The sequence below is a fragment of the Aphelocoma coerulescens genome, chromosome 4 (genome assembly GCF_041296385.1).
Source record: "Aphelocoma coerulescens isolate FSJ_1873_10779 chromosome 4, UR_Acoe_1.0, whole genome shotgun sequence".
NCBI classification, from domain to species: Eukaryota; Metazoa; Chordata; class Aves; order Passeriformes; family Corvidae; genus Aphelocoma; species Aphelocoma coerulescens.
This window is the reverse complement of record NC_091017.1, coordinates 26,808,750-26,823,434: the sequence shown is the minus strand read 5'-3', so window position 1 is coordinate 26,823,434 and position 14,685 is coordinate 26,808,750.

Sequence of the window (14,685 nt, the reverse complement as noted above, 5' to 3'; positions counted from 1 at the left end):
AGAAACCACAGGCAGCAATGACCTCTGCAACTCCAGTGTCCGTGTAACACTCATCAATCACTAATCAATTAAAACTGCAGAAAGAGCCAGCAAATTAAAGTTCCTTCTGCATAAGTCTTCTGCTACAACTTTAACTGCAGGGATTTTCTGCCATGACTGCTAGAGGCCATCACACACACATTGGATCCATTCTCTAAGACACTGGCCAGAGGCTTTAGCCCTGGCCGTTGCCGTTTGCTAAAAGTAGTTTCAATCCCTGCTGCTCGAGTTGCTTGGAAAAGAACAACAAAAATACCTATAACACTTTAGATAAAATCCATTTTCAACTGTAAAACTTCAACTCACCTTGAAGAAGCTTCCATCGATGCATAAGGGAAGGGAGAGAAAAGAAGATACAATTAGGCTTTGGTGCGCACCCCCGTGCTGCAGGCAAACCTCAGCTCAGCAAGCAGCTATAGCACAGGAGGTGAGGAAGGGTGGCGTATCGCCCTCTAACTTTGGTTAAGAACATTCAAAGCAGTAGCACAAAGAGCTGCTGCCCTGAGAACAAATAAGTGGGTGCCACTGATTCTGCTCTCGCTGCTGCAACGGGGTAGAAATGGAGGCACTTAGGAACTACCTGAACACAGTACTCCCTGCTCCCCTGTATCAGTCCCTACTTGGATTGGGGCTGGAGCTGTTCCCTTCCCTCTTTCTCCCCAAACTGGCTAATTCTGCTATGATAACCCTAAACACTTCATATTGGAATATCAGCAGCTGAAGAATGGAAACCACAGAAGGGATTTGGGACTAAAGAATTCCATCAGTCAATGCTAGAACTACAAGGAACACACAGATCTGCCGGTGCCATCCTGACAAGGGCTTCTCCCTCTAGGGATACCACCAAGAAGGGACGTGGAGGGACGTGCAAGTTGGAGCTTCAGAGCAAGGGCTGAGCTTCCAGCCAGCTGCCCACAGCATCCCACCTATGACAACTGAGTTGTGCAGCTCCCCTTCTCTCCCCTCCCTTCCCACAAATCTGAAAAGACAACAACATGTGGATCCTCACCTCTGCGTTGTCATCCTCCCTAGTTGGAGTGCTAACAAGACCTCCTGGCGGTTCACTAGAGGGAGCAGAACCAGAAGAACATGCAGCCGTCAATTTCACAGTGCACAGAGGGTTACCAAGACATAAAATTGCAGAAATCAGAACATCCCCTTAGTCTCAGCAACATCCCAGCCCAGAAACACAGCCCGTGCAAGAGCTTTAATGTACTGCAAGCATTTCAGTCTGTCGCTATCCATAATGTAAGAAACATTCAAGAATGACTTCCTGAATGGAGAAGGAAGGTTTCTCCTGGATTTTGCTGGGTTTAGGGCTTTCTTTTCCATTACTTCTCTTCCAGACAGACCACTATGTTCAAGTCAGAATTCTTCAAGCAGAATCAAGCAAAACCCAAAAGATTGGCAAAATCCTGTGTCAACTGTATATCAGAAATTATGGATGCTGAGAAAGGCTGGCAGAGATATTTTTTGAGCTTTTTGCACCCTCTTGTGAAAGTCTCTGTTCTCACGCAAACTAGCTGAGAAACCGTTTGCTATTTTGTAAATTATTTTTGCAGGTGCAGGTTGTTGGGGAATACTGTGGATATTGTTATGGCTCATTGAGAATAGTATTTTGAGAATGGGTGTTGTAGCATTCAGCCAATCATTCTAGGAGGTGGATGGTCAAAGGACCAATGACCTCCAGCCACTCTTTTGGACCAAAGTATATGAGCTGGTCTGTAAACAAATAAAGGAAGCTACTCTTCCCTGGAATTATGTCGTGATTCTTGCCGCCGTCCCTGAGGACAACAGCGACAAGAAATTAGCCTTTGGAGAGACACTTTATCTGTCACTTACAATTCAGTATTTCTTGGCTCCAGGAAAAGGAATCTTGGCAGAGGTTCGGATGAAGTATCTGATGAGATGGAGCCGAGCGAGTACTGCTGGCTCCGTTCCCAGTCCTGTAGTGGGGTGAAAATGGAGACAGATTAGGATCTGCTTGAAGCCACTCCGTCCTGCTTCCCTGTTTCAGATCCCTGACTGGATTTGGGCTAGAACCTTTTCTTTCCCTCGTTAGCCCCCAAAAAGGCAACTTCTGAAGTCATAGCCCTAAACACTTCATGTTAGATGAACAGTTCCTGAGGAACGCAAACCACAACTACAGGAATTTGGGGCAAAGAATTGCAGATAGCTGCTCTATTGGCACCAGGCAAACAGAACTTGGAATATGTGCAGTCTGTCAGTCAATGCTAGAACTACAAGGAACACACAGATCTGCCGGTGCCATCCTGACAAGGGCTTCTCCCTCTAGGGATACCACCAAGAAGGGACGTGGAGGGACGTGCAAGTTGGAGCTTCAGAGCGAGGGCTGTGCTTCCAGCCAGCTGCCCACAGCATCCCACCTATGACAACTGAGTTGTGCAGCTCCCCTTCTCTCCCCTCCCTTCCCACAAATCTGAAAAGACAACAACATGTGGATCCTCACCTCTGCGTTGTCATCCTCCCTAGTTGGAGTGCTAACAAGACCTCCTGGCGGTTCACTAGAGGGAGCAGAACCAGAAGAACATGCAGCCGTCAATTTCACAGTGCACAGAGGGTTACCAAGACATAAAATTGCAGAAATCAGAACATCCCCTTAGTCTCAGTTAGCAACATCCCAGCCCAGAAACACAGCCCGTGCAAGAGCTTTAATGTACTGCAAGCATTTCAGTCTGTCGCTATCCATAATGTAAGAAACATTCAAGAATGACTTCCTGAATGGAGAAGGAAGGTTTCTCCTGGATTTTGCTGGGTTTAGGGCTTTCTTTTCCATTACTTCTCTTCCAGACAGACCACTATGTTCAAGTCAGAATTCTTCAAGCAGAATCAAGCAAAACCCAAAAGATTGGCAAAATCCTGTGTCAACTGTATATCAGAAATTATGGATGCTGAGAAAGGCTGGCAGAGATATTTTTTGAGCTTTTTGCACCCTCTTGTGAAAGTCTCTGTTCTCACGCAAACTAGCTGAGAAACCGTTTGCTATTTTGTAAATTATTTTTGCAGGTGCAGGTTGTTGGGGAATACTGTGGATATTGTTATGGCTCATTGAGAATAGTATTTTGAGAATGGGTGTTGTAGCATTCAGCCAATCATTCTAGGAGGTGGATGGTCAAAGGACCAATGACCTCCAGCCACTCTTTTGGACCAAAGTATATGAGCTGGTCTGTAAACAAATAAAGGAAGCTACTCTTCCCTGGAATTATGTCGTGATTCTTGCCACCGTCCCTGAGGACAACAGCGACAAGAAATTAGCCTTTGGAGAGACACTTTATCTGTCACTTACAATTCAGTATTTCTTGGCTCCAGGAAAAGGAATCTTGGCAGAGGTTCGGATGAAGTATCTGATGAGATGGAGCCGAGCGAGTACTGCTGGCTCCGTTCCCAGTCCTGTAGTGGGGTGAAAATGGAGACAGATTAGGATCTGCTTGAAGCCACTCCGTCCTGCTTCCCTGTTTCAGATCCCTGACTGGATTTGGGCTAGAACCTTTTCTTTCCCTCGTTAGCCCCCAAAAAGGCAACTTCTGCAGTCATAGCCCTAAACACTTCATGTTAGATGAACAGTTCCTGAGGAACGCAAACCACAACTACAGGAATTTGGGGCAAAGAATTGCAGATAGCTGCTCTATTGGCACCAGGCAAACAGAACTTGGAATATGTGCAGTCTGTCAGTCAATGCTAGAACTACAAGGAACACACAGATCTGCCGGTGCCATCCTGACAAGGGCTTCTCCCTCTAGGGATACCACCAAGAAGGGACGTGGAGGGACGTGCAAGTTGGAGCTTCAGAGCGAGGGCTGTGCTTCCAGCCAGCTGCCCACAGCATCCCACCTATGACAACTGAGTTGTGCAGCTCCTCTTCTCTCCCCTCCCTTCCCACAAATCTGAAAAGACAACAACATGTGGATCCTCACCTCTGCGTTGTCATCCTCCCTAGTTGGAGTGCTAACAAGACCTCCTGGCGGTTCACTAGAGGGAGCAGAACCAGAAGAACATGCAGCCGTCAATTTCACAGTGCACAGAGGGTTACCAAGACATAAAATTGCAGAAATCAGAACATCCCCTTAGTCTCAGTTAGCAACATCCCAGCCCAGAAACACAGCCCGTGCAAGAGCTTTAATGTACTGCAAGCATTTCAGTCTGTCGCTATCCATAATGTAAGAAACATTCAAGAATGACTTCCTGAATGGAGAAGGAAGGTTTCTCCTGGATTTTGCTGGGTTTAGGGCTTTCTTTTCCATTACTTCTCTTCCAGACAGACCACTATGTTCAAGTCAGAATTCTTCAAGCAGAATCAAGCAAAACCCAAAAGATTGGCAAAATCCTGTGTCAACTGTATATCAGAAATTATGGATGCTGAGAAAGGCTAGCAGAGATATTTTTTGAGCTTTTTGCACCCTCTTGTGAAAGTCTCTGTTCTCACGCAAACTAGCTGAGAAACCGTTTGCTATTTTGTAAATTATTTTTGCAGGTGCAGGTTGTTGGGGAATACTGTGGATATTGTTATGGCTCATTGAGAATAGTATTTTGAGAATGGGTGTTGTAGCATTCAGCCAATCATTCTAGGAGGTGGATGGTCAAAGGACCAATGACCTCCAGCCACTCTTTTGGACCAAAGTATATGAGCTGGTCTGTAAACAAATAAAGGAAGCTACTCTTCCCTGGAATTATGTCGTGATTCTTGCCACCGTCCCTGAGGACAACAGCGACAAGAAATTAGCCTTTGGAGAGACACTTTATCTGTCACTTACAATTCAGTATTTCTTGGCTCCAGGAAAAGGAATCTTGGCAGAGGTTCGGATGAAGTATCTGATGAGATGGAGCCGAGCGAGTACTGCTGGCTCCGTTCCCAGTCCTGTAGTGGGGTGAAAATGGAGACAGATTAGGATCTGCTTGAAGCCACTCCGTCCTGCTTCCCTGTTTCAGATCCCTGACTGGATTTGGGCTAGAACCTTTTCTTTCCCTCGTTAGCCCCCAAAAAGGCAACTTCTGCAGTCATAGCCCTAAACACTTCATGTTAGATGAACAGTTCCTGAGGAACGCAAACCACAACTACAGGAATTTGGGGCAAAGAATTGCAGATAGCTGCTCTATTGGCACCAGGCAAACAGAACTTGGAATATGTGCAGTCTGTCAGTCAATGCTAGAACTACAAGGAACACACAGATCTGCCGGTGCCATCCTGACAAGGGCTTCTCCCTCTAGGGATACCACCAAGAAGGGACGTGGAGGGACGTGCAAGTTGGAGCTTCAGAGCGAGGGCTGTGCTTCCAGCCAGCTGCCCACAGCATCCCACCTATGACAACTGAGTTGTGCAGCTCCTCTTCTCTCCCCTCCCTTCCCACAAATCTGAAAAGACAACAACATGTGGATCCTCACCTCTGCGTTGTCATCCTCCCTAGTTGGAGTGCTAACAAGACCTCCTGGCGGTTCACTAGAGGGAGCAGAACCAGAAGAACATGCAGCCGTCAATTTCACAGTGCACAGAGGGTTACCAAGACATAAAATTGCAGAAATCAGAACATCCCCTTAGTCTCAGTTAGCAACATCCCAGCCCAGAAACACAGCCCGTGCAAGAGCTTTTATGTACTGCAAGCATTTCAGTCTGTCGCTATCCATAATGTAAGAAACATTCAAGAATGACTTCCTGAATGGAGAAGGAAGGTTTCTCCTGGATTTTGCTGGGTTTAGGGCTTTCTTTTCCATTACTTCTCTTCCAGACAGACCACTATGTTCAAGTCAGAATTCTTCAAGCAGAATCAAGCAAAACCCAAAAGATTGGCAAAATCCTGTGTCAACTGTATATCAGAAATTATGGATGCTGAGAAAGGCTAGCAGAGATATTTTTTGAGCTTTTTGCACCCTCTTGTGAAAGTCTCTGTTCTCACGCAAACTAGCTGAGAAACCGTTTGCTATTTTGTAAATTATTTTTGCAGGTGCAGGTTGTTGGGGAATACTGTGGATATTGTTATGGCTCATTGAGAATAGTATTTTGACAATGGGTGTTGTAGCATTCAGCCAATCATTCTAGGAGGTGGATGGTCAAAGGACCAATGACCTCCAGCCACTCTTTTGGACCAAAGTATATGAGCTGGTCTGTAAACAAATAAAGGAAGCTATTCTTCCCTGGAATTATGTCGTGATTCTTGCCGCCGTCCCTGAGGACAACAGCGACAAGAAATTAGCCTTTGCAGAGACACTTTATCTGTCACTTACAATTCAATATCTCTTGGCTCCAGGAAAAGGAATCTTGGCAGAGGTTCAGACGAAGTATCTGATGAGATGGAGCCGAGCGAGTACTGCTGGCTCTGTTCCCAGTCCTGCAGTGGGGTGAAAATGGAGACAGATTAGGATCTGCTTGAAGCCACTCCGTCCTGCTTCCCTGTTTCAGATCCCTGACTGGATTTGGGCTAGAACCTTTTCTTTCCCTCGTTAGCCCCAAAAAGGGCAACTTCTGCAGTCATAGCCCTAAACACTTCATGTTGGATGAACAGTTCCTGAGGAACGCAAACCACAACTACAGGAATTTGGGGCAAAGAATTGCAGATAGCTGCTCTATTGGCACCAGGCAAACAGAACTTGGAATATGTGCAGTCTGTCAGTCAATGCTAGAACTACAAGGAACACACAGATCTGCCGGTGCCATCCTGACAAGGGCTTCTCCCTCTAGGGATACCACCAAGAAGGGACGTGGAGGGACGTGCAAGTTGGAGCTTCAGAGCAAGGGCTGAGCTTCCAGCCAGCTGCCCACAGCATCCCACCTAAGACAACTGAGTTGTGCAGCTCCCCTTCTCTCCCCTCCCCTCCCATGAAGCAGAAATGATAAGAACATCTTATAAGAACATGATCCTCACATCCGTGATGTCATCCTGTGAATTCGGAGGACTCTCAAAACGGTCTGGCCATTCACTGGAGTTCAAAGAACTGAAAGAACATGCAGCCGTCAATTTCACAGTGCACAGAGGGTTACCAAGACATAAAATTGCAGAAATCAGAACATCCCCTTAGTCTCAGTTAGCAACATCCCAGCCCAGAAACACAGCCCGTGCAAGAGCTTTAATGTACTGCAAGCATTTCAGTCTGTCGCTATCCATAATGTAAGAAACATTCAAGAATGACTTCCTGAATGGAGAAGGAAGGTTTCTCCTGGATTTTGCTGGGTTTAGGGCTTTCTTTTCCATTAGTTCCCTTCCAGGCCACTATGTTCCAAATCAGAATCCTTCACACAGAATCAAGCAGAATCCAACAGTTTGGCAAAATCCTGTGTCAACTGTATGTAAGAAATTACACTTTGGAGAGACACTTCATGTGTCACATACCCATCGTTGTCTCTTGGCTCCTCTTCATTGTAACCTGCCCACAGCTCAGCTGAATTCTCTGCCTCCCTGGAACCAAGTGGAGACTGCTGGCTCTGCTCCCTGTCCTGCACCTCTGAGTTGTTGTCCTTCCTCGTCACCGGAATAGCAGGACCTGCTGGCCATGCACTAGAGGGAACAGAACCAGAAAGAATGTGCAGCCATTTATTTCACTGGGCACCAAGGGTTACCAACAAAGAAAACGGTGGTACTTAAAACCTATTGCCCTATTCTGATTAAGCAACATCCCAGCCCAGAAACACAACCACTGCAACAATTTCTATGTACTGCCAGCATTTCAGCATGTCAAGCCTTTCTCTTCTATACAATTATGGCTTCACAAACAGAGAGAAACGCTTCTGCTGGATTTTGCTGGGTTTATTTTAATTCTCTTCCAGGCAGGCCACTCTATTCCGGGTCTGAAGTATTTGCACAGAAGCCAAAAGCTTGGTAAAAACTTATTCCTACCACATATCTGAAGTTGGAGTTTAGATAGTAGATACTTTCTCTCTCACATACCCATCATTTTCTCTTGGTTCCTCTTCATCATCCCTTGCCAGGGCCTCGGCTGAATTCTCTGATGCTCTGGAAGGATGTGGCTGCTGCTGGCTCTGCTCCCTGTCCTGCAGGGCGATAGAAATGGAGGCACTTAGGAACCACCCTGAACACTGTACTCCCTGCTCCCCTGTTTCAGTCCCTACTAGGATTGGGGCTGGAGCTGTTTCTTTCCCTCGTTCTCCCCTAAACTGGCTAATTCACCTGAACACTGCTTAGTACATGAAGAGCTGCTGAAGACATAAAACCCCATACCCAAAGCTGCTCTTCAGGAGATAGCTCCCATGCTATGTTTGCTGCATGTTTCTGCTTTGCACAGCAGCAGCGGCACCCCAAATTTGAGCAGACACACTGCCCTGTGGGCTGGATCAAAAATATTCTGAAACATGGATTTTAAAAGAAACATTAAGATTTTAGTTAAGGGATAGCTTTGTTGAAATTAGTTAAAGTAGATGGCCCTGCTGGAATTGATAAAATGTTAATAAGTAGTTAAAGAGAGCCAGACCTGAAAGAAGTTTTTAGATGTAGGTAGCTAGTTGCCTGTCACTTTTCTATTTGTTTAGCTGTGCTTTTAACGAGAAACAGAAACCCTGATAAATAGATTCAAAGAAATGGAGAAAATTTCTAATTTCCACCTCTGAGAGCCTATTCAGAAGTCACAAAAGGAGGAACTGGAAGTCCCCTAAGAGTGATTTGTATTGTCAAAAATCAGAAAGGTAGAAAGGTCAAAGTGAGGGAGAGTAGCTTTACTTCATCTTTTAAGACCACTCCCCAAATAAAGAGACAACCAACGCAATTCAAAGAACAAACTACGCATGCTTCATGACTTTCAAACTAAATACCATACGAAGAGGAGAATGGAAGGTGTCAATGTTATAAATATGCATTTGTATTTTGAATATTCAAGACCTCTTTAATTAAACAGACTCTGTGTTTGGCTAGTAATTTTGCAGTGCACATCAGGGAGCTATCCTGCACAGCTGCCTGGCACTGGAATAAACATACACTTTCTGACTCTACTCTGTTAGAGAGTATATGTCCGTCTTAGTTGGGTGTCGATATTAGATCAATACCCATATTTTGGTAAATCAATTCCTTCCAAATAGAAGGGGAAAATTTAAAAAAGCAAACAAACGTGACTCTGTTAAAGGCTTCTTGGAATAAGGAACAGAACTAGTTTGCACCCCAGTAAGGTGCAGTTGTGTTTTACACCTCAGTGGGAGGGGTACCTTAAACTGATGTTGCAGCTAAAACACTTCTCATTTGAGAAGTCAAAGGCTTCCTGTGCTCTCCTTTAAATCACTGAAGCAACAACCTCTCTTAGGTTGTTCATCCCCTCTCTGCAAGCGATTCTCAGGGATGCTGATGTGTTCATGAGTGTGTTTGGGCTCGACTGGGAACTGTGTCTAATGTGGTAAATCAGAGCCATGTTCCAACCTTTGAGGCCAGGGTACTTAGTAAGATGCCAGAAGACAGGCAAGAAAACTAATTTGACTGCAAGATGCAGGGGAGTGTGCCATTCACTACTTACCACATCAGACTCATCGTCACTGATAACGATGACTTCAGGCTCAGAAGATTCGCCCGTGAGATCTATGACGACTTCTTCATCAGCTGAAAAACAGAACGTTAGAATCAAGATCAGAGATTGCAGAGGAATTAAAAGGGCTGCCAGTGCGGAGCAGGCTGAGGTTGGATTCACTGTGCCCTGGGTTTCTTTTTTTCAGGAGCACGTCCAACATTGCACTCAAGCTTTGCCCCAGCAGTCCACGGGGAGCACTACCAGCCCTGTCCTCTGAAGGGGCAGTGCAAGAGGAAGAGCAGCTGAGCCCCTCCCAAGTTCTGTGGGATGTCAACAGCTATGGGAGCTTCACAGCAAGAAATGATTCATCTCACACAGGGGAATGTTTAGCACACAAAAGGAAAAAAGCAACCAACCAACACTAGAGGGGATCCTTTTTTTTTACAGTTTTACCATACTGTAGATTGTTCCCTTGAGGGATGGGGCACAGCTAAAGACAAACTTTTCCTTATCTTCATCCACTTTGGGAGATCCCAAACTCAGCTTGCCACCCTCCCCTGTGGCATCTATGGTGACCACCAGCTCATCAGAGCACACATTCAGGTGTTTGAGCAGCACTTGAGGACCTTTGCTGCAGAGCTCATCTCCCACGAGCAGCCAGTGTATTGAGCTCAGGAACAAACCAAAACAGTTGTCAGAAGGCTTGCTGTTAGGGATGCCATATCAGGTGCTTCCTAAACCCCAAGGTTTCCCTTCCTCCCCAGTAAAGGGCCTAGAAACTGGCAAAAGCACACATTCAAATGAACCCAAACTTTCCAGAAGCAACTGCTGTTCTTACCAGGCTCAAAAGCAAGTGTACCACTTCCTTCAAGGTCTACTATCTCTGCCTGCGACGTTCCACCTGCACTGGAGGGCAGCAGCCTGCTCCGTTTCCGAGCTTGAGTGGAATCAAGCGGTCCTCCAGGGCGCTTTCGCTGATGCTGAGAGAGAACACAGCCTTAGCATTTTCTGTGGCAGCAATATTAGCACGGCCCTCGGGTTCTGCAGCACCAATGACAGCACACGAGGATACCGAAAACATTCCCGCAAAGGCTGGAATATGCATCAAATGGTGCTATGGACCATTTTCACCTTAGCACATCGCATCAGGGAAAAGACATCGCCCCTCATCTCCTACATGTTGCCTCACCAACAAATAGCCTGTCCAATGGCTTGAAAATGAGGAGACCAGTTCCCAATTCCATCATGTTGTTACTCACACTGTAAGCATTTCTGAACTATTGCCAGCACCCACAGAGATTCAGAACCTTCAGTATCCAAAAGCGGGAACTCACAGGAAGTTTGGAAAGATTTCTGTTTCTGTGCATTTGCTCCAAACTCTTGAATTCTTTTCTAGAAGTCCCTTGCAAAATGTTTCAAGAATCAGATTTGCATTGAGTAGTAAAGTACTTACTGAGCTCATGGTGTTTTGTGATCTAAAAGCACCGGCAAAGCAAGTGGGACAAACACCAAAAAAGGAATGTCAGGGAAGAGATCCCTTATGTTCCTCCTGGTAGCCCACTGCAGATTTTTCACAGTTCCGGAAAACTGTTCTTCCAAACCTATCAGAAAAGAAGAGATCAACTATTTGGAATGCCTGTTCTCTTGAATACCCCCATGCCCCAAGACTCCCACTCTTGAGTCTCCAGTTTCTGTCCATAACTGGAGGGGAAGTCCGTGACCCCAGTACTTGAGCCCACCTGCAGCCCATCCTGCAGCCCAGACCAGCCCCTCAGCATCAGAAGCCTTTTCAAGAATTGTCTGCACTCACCTGTAAAGTCAGTCCAGATTTTGGCTCTCAAAAGTCAGCAAATCGTCTTTATTCCCACCTGGGATGGAGAAGACGGATGCTCCACGTCTGCTGCACAGCAGAGAATCCGTCAACTGGCTCAGCAGACTCTGTGTCAACAGAAGCTTGGGAGCAGGAGTGCCCCTGGCAACCGGTGCCAACATTCCATGCCCCAGTAACGGGTCTCCGTTTCGCACACCCATGGAGCTCCAGAACGCCATGGAGGCACCTCAACGATCACCTGGTTCTGCTGCCACCCCCCCGATCAGGCTGCTCAGGGCCCTGTCCAGCCTGGCCTGGAACATTCCAGGGACAGGACATCCACAGCTTCTCTGGGCAGCCGGTTCCAATGTCTCAGCACCCTCACAGCTCTGCCAAACATCTGATCCCAATCTCCCCAGTCTTCTAGTCTGAAACCCTTGCCCTTCTCCCATCGCTCTCTGCCCGCTTTAGGCACTGGGAGGCCGCAGTGAGGCCTCCCCGGACCCTGCTCCTCTCCAGGCTGGACAGCCCCGGCTCTCCCAGCCTGCCTGCAGAGGACAGGTGCTCCAGGCCTCCACACATCCCCACGGCCTCCTCCGGCCCTGCTCCACAGGCACATCCTGCTGCTGCTGGGCAGAGCTGGACACAGCTCTGCACGTGGGGCCTCACGGGGCCTCGTGGGGCAGACCTGCACCTCCCTCCGCCTTCAGCCTCAGGAACCTGACGATCACTGGAGCCCTTGGAGGGCAAAAGAAACCCCACCAAACCACACCTGCCCAAAACAAAGAGAAATTTAAACGCTGCCTTAACCCTCCTCCTCCAGGTTTATTAGTCTGTTGCTGTTTTAACCCTTATGAGAGTGTTTTAACTTTAACCCAGGTAAACAGCAATTAAAATAAAATAAAGTTTGTGGGGTTTTTTCCAAACTGTTGGAAGTGTAACCATTCAGATTGTTATTTCAAGTCTCTGAAGTCTTGGTATTTTCAAATGTTCAACTATTCCTCTGCCAGAATTTTGTAATAGGGCTGAGGGGGTTTGCTCTGCTCCCAGGGACCGACCTGCTCTGTCACGAAAGGTAAAACAGCAAAAAAACAGAATTAATATTCAGTTTTCTTCTTGCCATGCTGCTGCTGGACCTGTGTTCAGAGGGATGGGCTGGTGCTCCTGAGAGCAACAGGGAACCCATCTCAGGCCTGCCAGAGGCAGGGCTGCTCCTCAGCCATTGGTCCCATGGGCCCTCTCTGGTGTGGGAAGAGGGGTGGAAATGCATCCAGTGCTGAATAAGGATATTTTAAGCTCATGCTTTACATGAGGAAGATCATTTCTCACAAAAATGTTTCCATTATAACTGTTGGTTTTAGGTAATTGGCAACACATTGAGTGTTTAAGAATGGGTGGGGATGACTTCCCACTTTTCTGAGTCCAGTGTCTGGGACCTGAAGCACAGGCTTGTTCCGGTCATCATATTTGCATCCTTCATTTCTCATACTCAGTGCTTTGAGACCAGTAGGAGCTGCTTAATTATTTATGTATTAAATTCATATTTGGAATTGCTTTAGCATATTAGCATTTTCATGCAAAGTATTAAATCACCTTTAGGATTTTTCTTATCTAATCCTCTGCCCTTTGGACCCAACATTTTTGGAAAGCAAAAGTGTTTAAACAGCTGAGGTTGTCTGAGTGGACTCAGTACCATGTGCATTTTGGGACAGGACTGGATGGCTTTTAGAAGAAATGTGTCATCATGGGTAAGGGACAGGGGAGCACTGAGGAAGAGGGGCAGCTTTCAGTAAGTCAAACATTTGAAGGCTCTAGGGCTTGATCTCCCTCATCCCCACTGAACAATGGCAGCAGGGGCTGGGAGACCTTTACTGTCAAGCCCAACACTTTTTAATTAAAGATCCTATTGAAAATACTTATCGCTCAATGGTGAGAGGGAGAGAAATTTCCTGCCCCTTCACTGCACATCCCAGGGAAGCTGCAAAGGCCACATTCCTGTTTCATCTCCTCCCATGTGGGTCAGCTTTGAAGCAAGGTGTAAGACCTTTAAACACCCACTGCCTTTCCATTTCAGGAAGGAAGAAGTTTTCATCTATTACCTTCCAAAAATAAAAGATTATTTATAGCCAACAGCCTAAACTAAGCCCAAATTGAGCTGGCTTGGTATACTAATCACCTGGAGGTACAGCATCAGTGTTTTGCACATGATTAGCTACAGTTTGCCAGGAATTTTTGGCAGGAGAAGACACCTCAGGGAGTGAGAAACCCAGAGTTCACTGGACAGGGGTTGTCAGCTCGGTACTCTCCCAAATCAGGGCTATCCTGAGGATCAGAGCAAGGGCCATGAAGTAATTTAAGAAGGGTGAATGTAGTATAGGATATTGTATATCAAAGTAGTCCACTGCAGGGCAATCACTGATGACAAGAAAACCTACAATGGCATGAGAAAACCTACTTTGCACCCCAGCTGGATCAATGCTGCCTCTCTCTCTGACTCACTCTCTTTATTAACCAAAATTATTTTGATCTGAAGGTAGACAAATAACTGGATTCCACAAGGCAGCAGAGGTCCAGCGACGAGCCCAGTCCTTCAGTCCCATGACCATGGTTGTGGTTGCCCACAGGGGTCCTGCCCATGGGCAAGCAGGTTTCACTACCAGGCAACCCAAGTGAAAATGGGATGCATCACCCTCCCAGGCTGCCAGGGACATATGGTGGGTTATTAGTGGGAGGCAGCCAGACACCTGGCTTCCCACACAGGTTGGCACAGGAGCAGGTCTGCACTCTCTAGAGCAACCCTGCAGACCAGTCCCTCTAAATCCACCATAGGGATGCAGGGAAATAGCAAGGATTACCAAAAGAAGCCCCAAAAAGATTATATTCTTGAATAATGATAATTTTTACTAGTCTCACTGAGGATTGCATTTTACTTCACATGTCAAAATGTGCCTTTGCTTGACTCTAGCAATGGTTGTGACTTCAGGGTATGTTTCCTCAAAGTGCTGATGGATGGTCTATTAGAGAAATACATATTAAGACTGTTCAGAGTAAGTAAAAACATTTTTTACCCTCCCTGATGGTAGGCAGTAGGGGATGGCTTGTTCTGCAGAACAAATATGTCTCTGTCTCTGATTTCCTTTGCTCATTTTTTTCTAATACTCCTCAAAGGTTTGAAATTCTTCCACAGAGTCTACATGGTCTTGAAAGCTGAGCAAGATTTGTAGCTTGCTCTGAATCTGAGACAACATCTATGAGTGTGCTTGCAGGGAAATGGGCTTTTCAGGCAGTAACGAAATGGGGAATGTTTTTCCATATATAGCCTATGTTGCTTGTTCATACCCCAGGCCTAACACCAGGAAAACTCATTTTCGTAAATTGCTTTC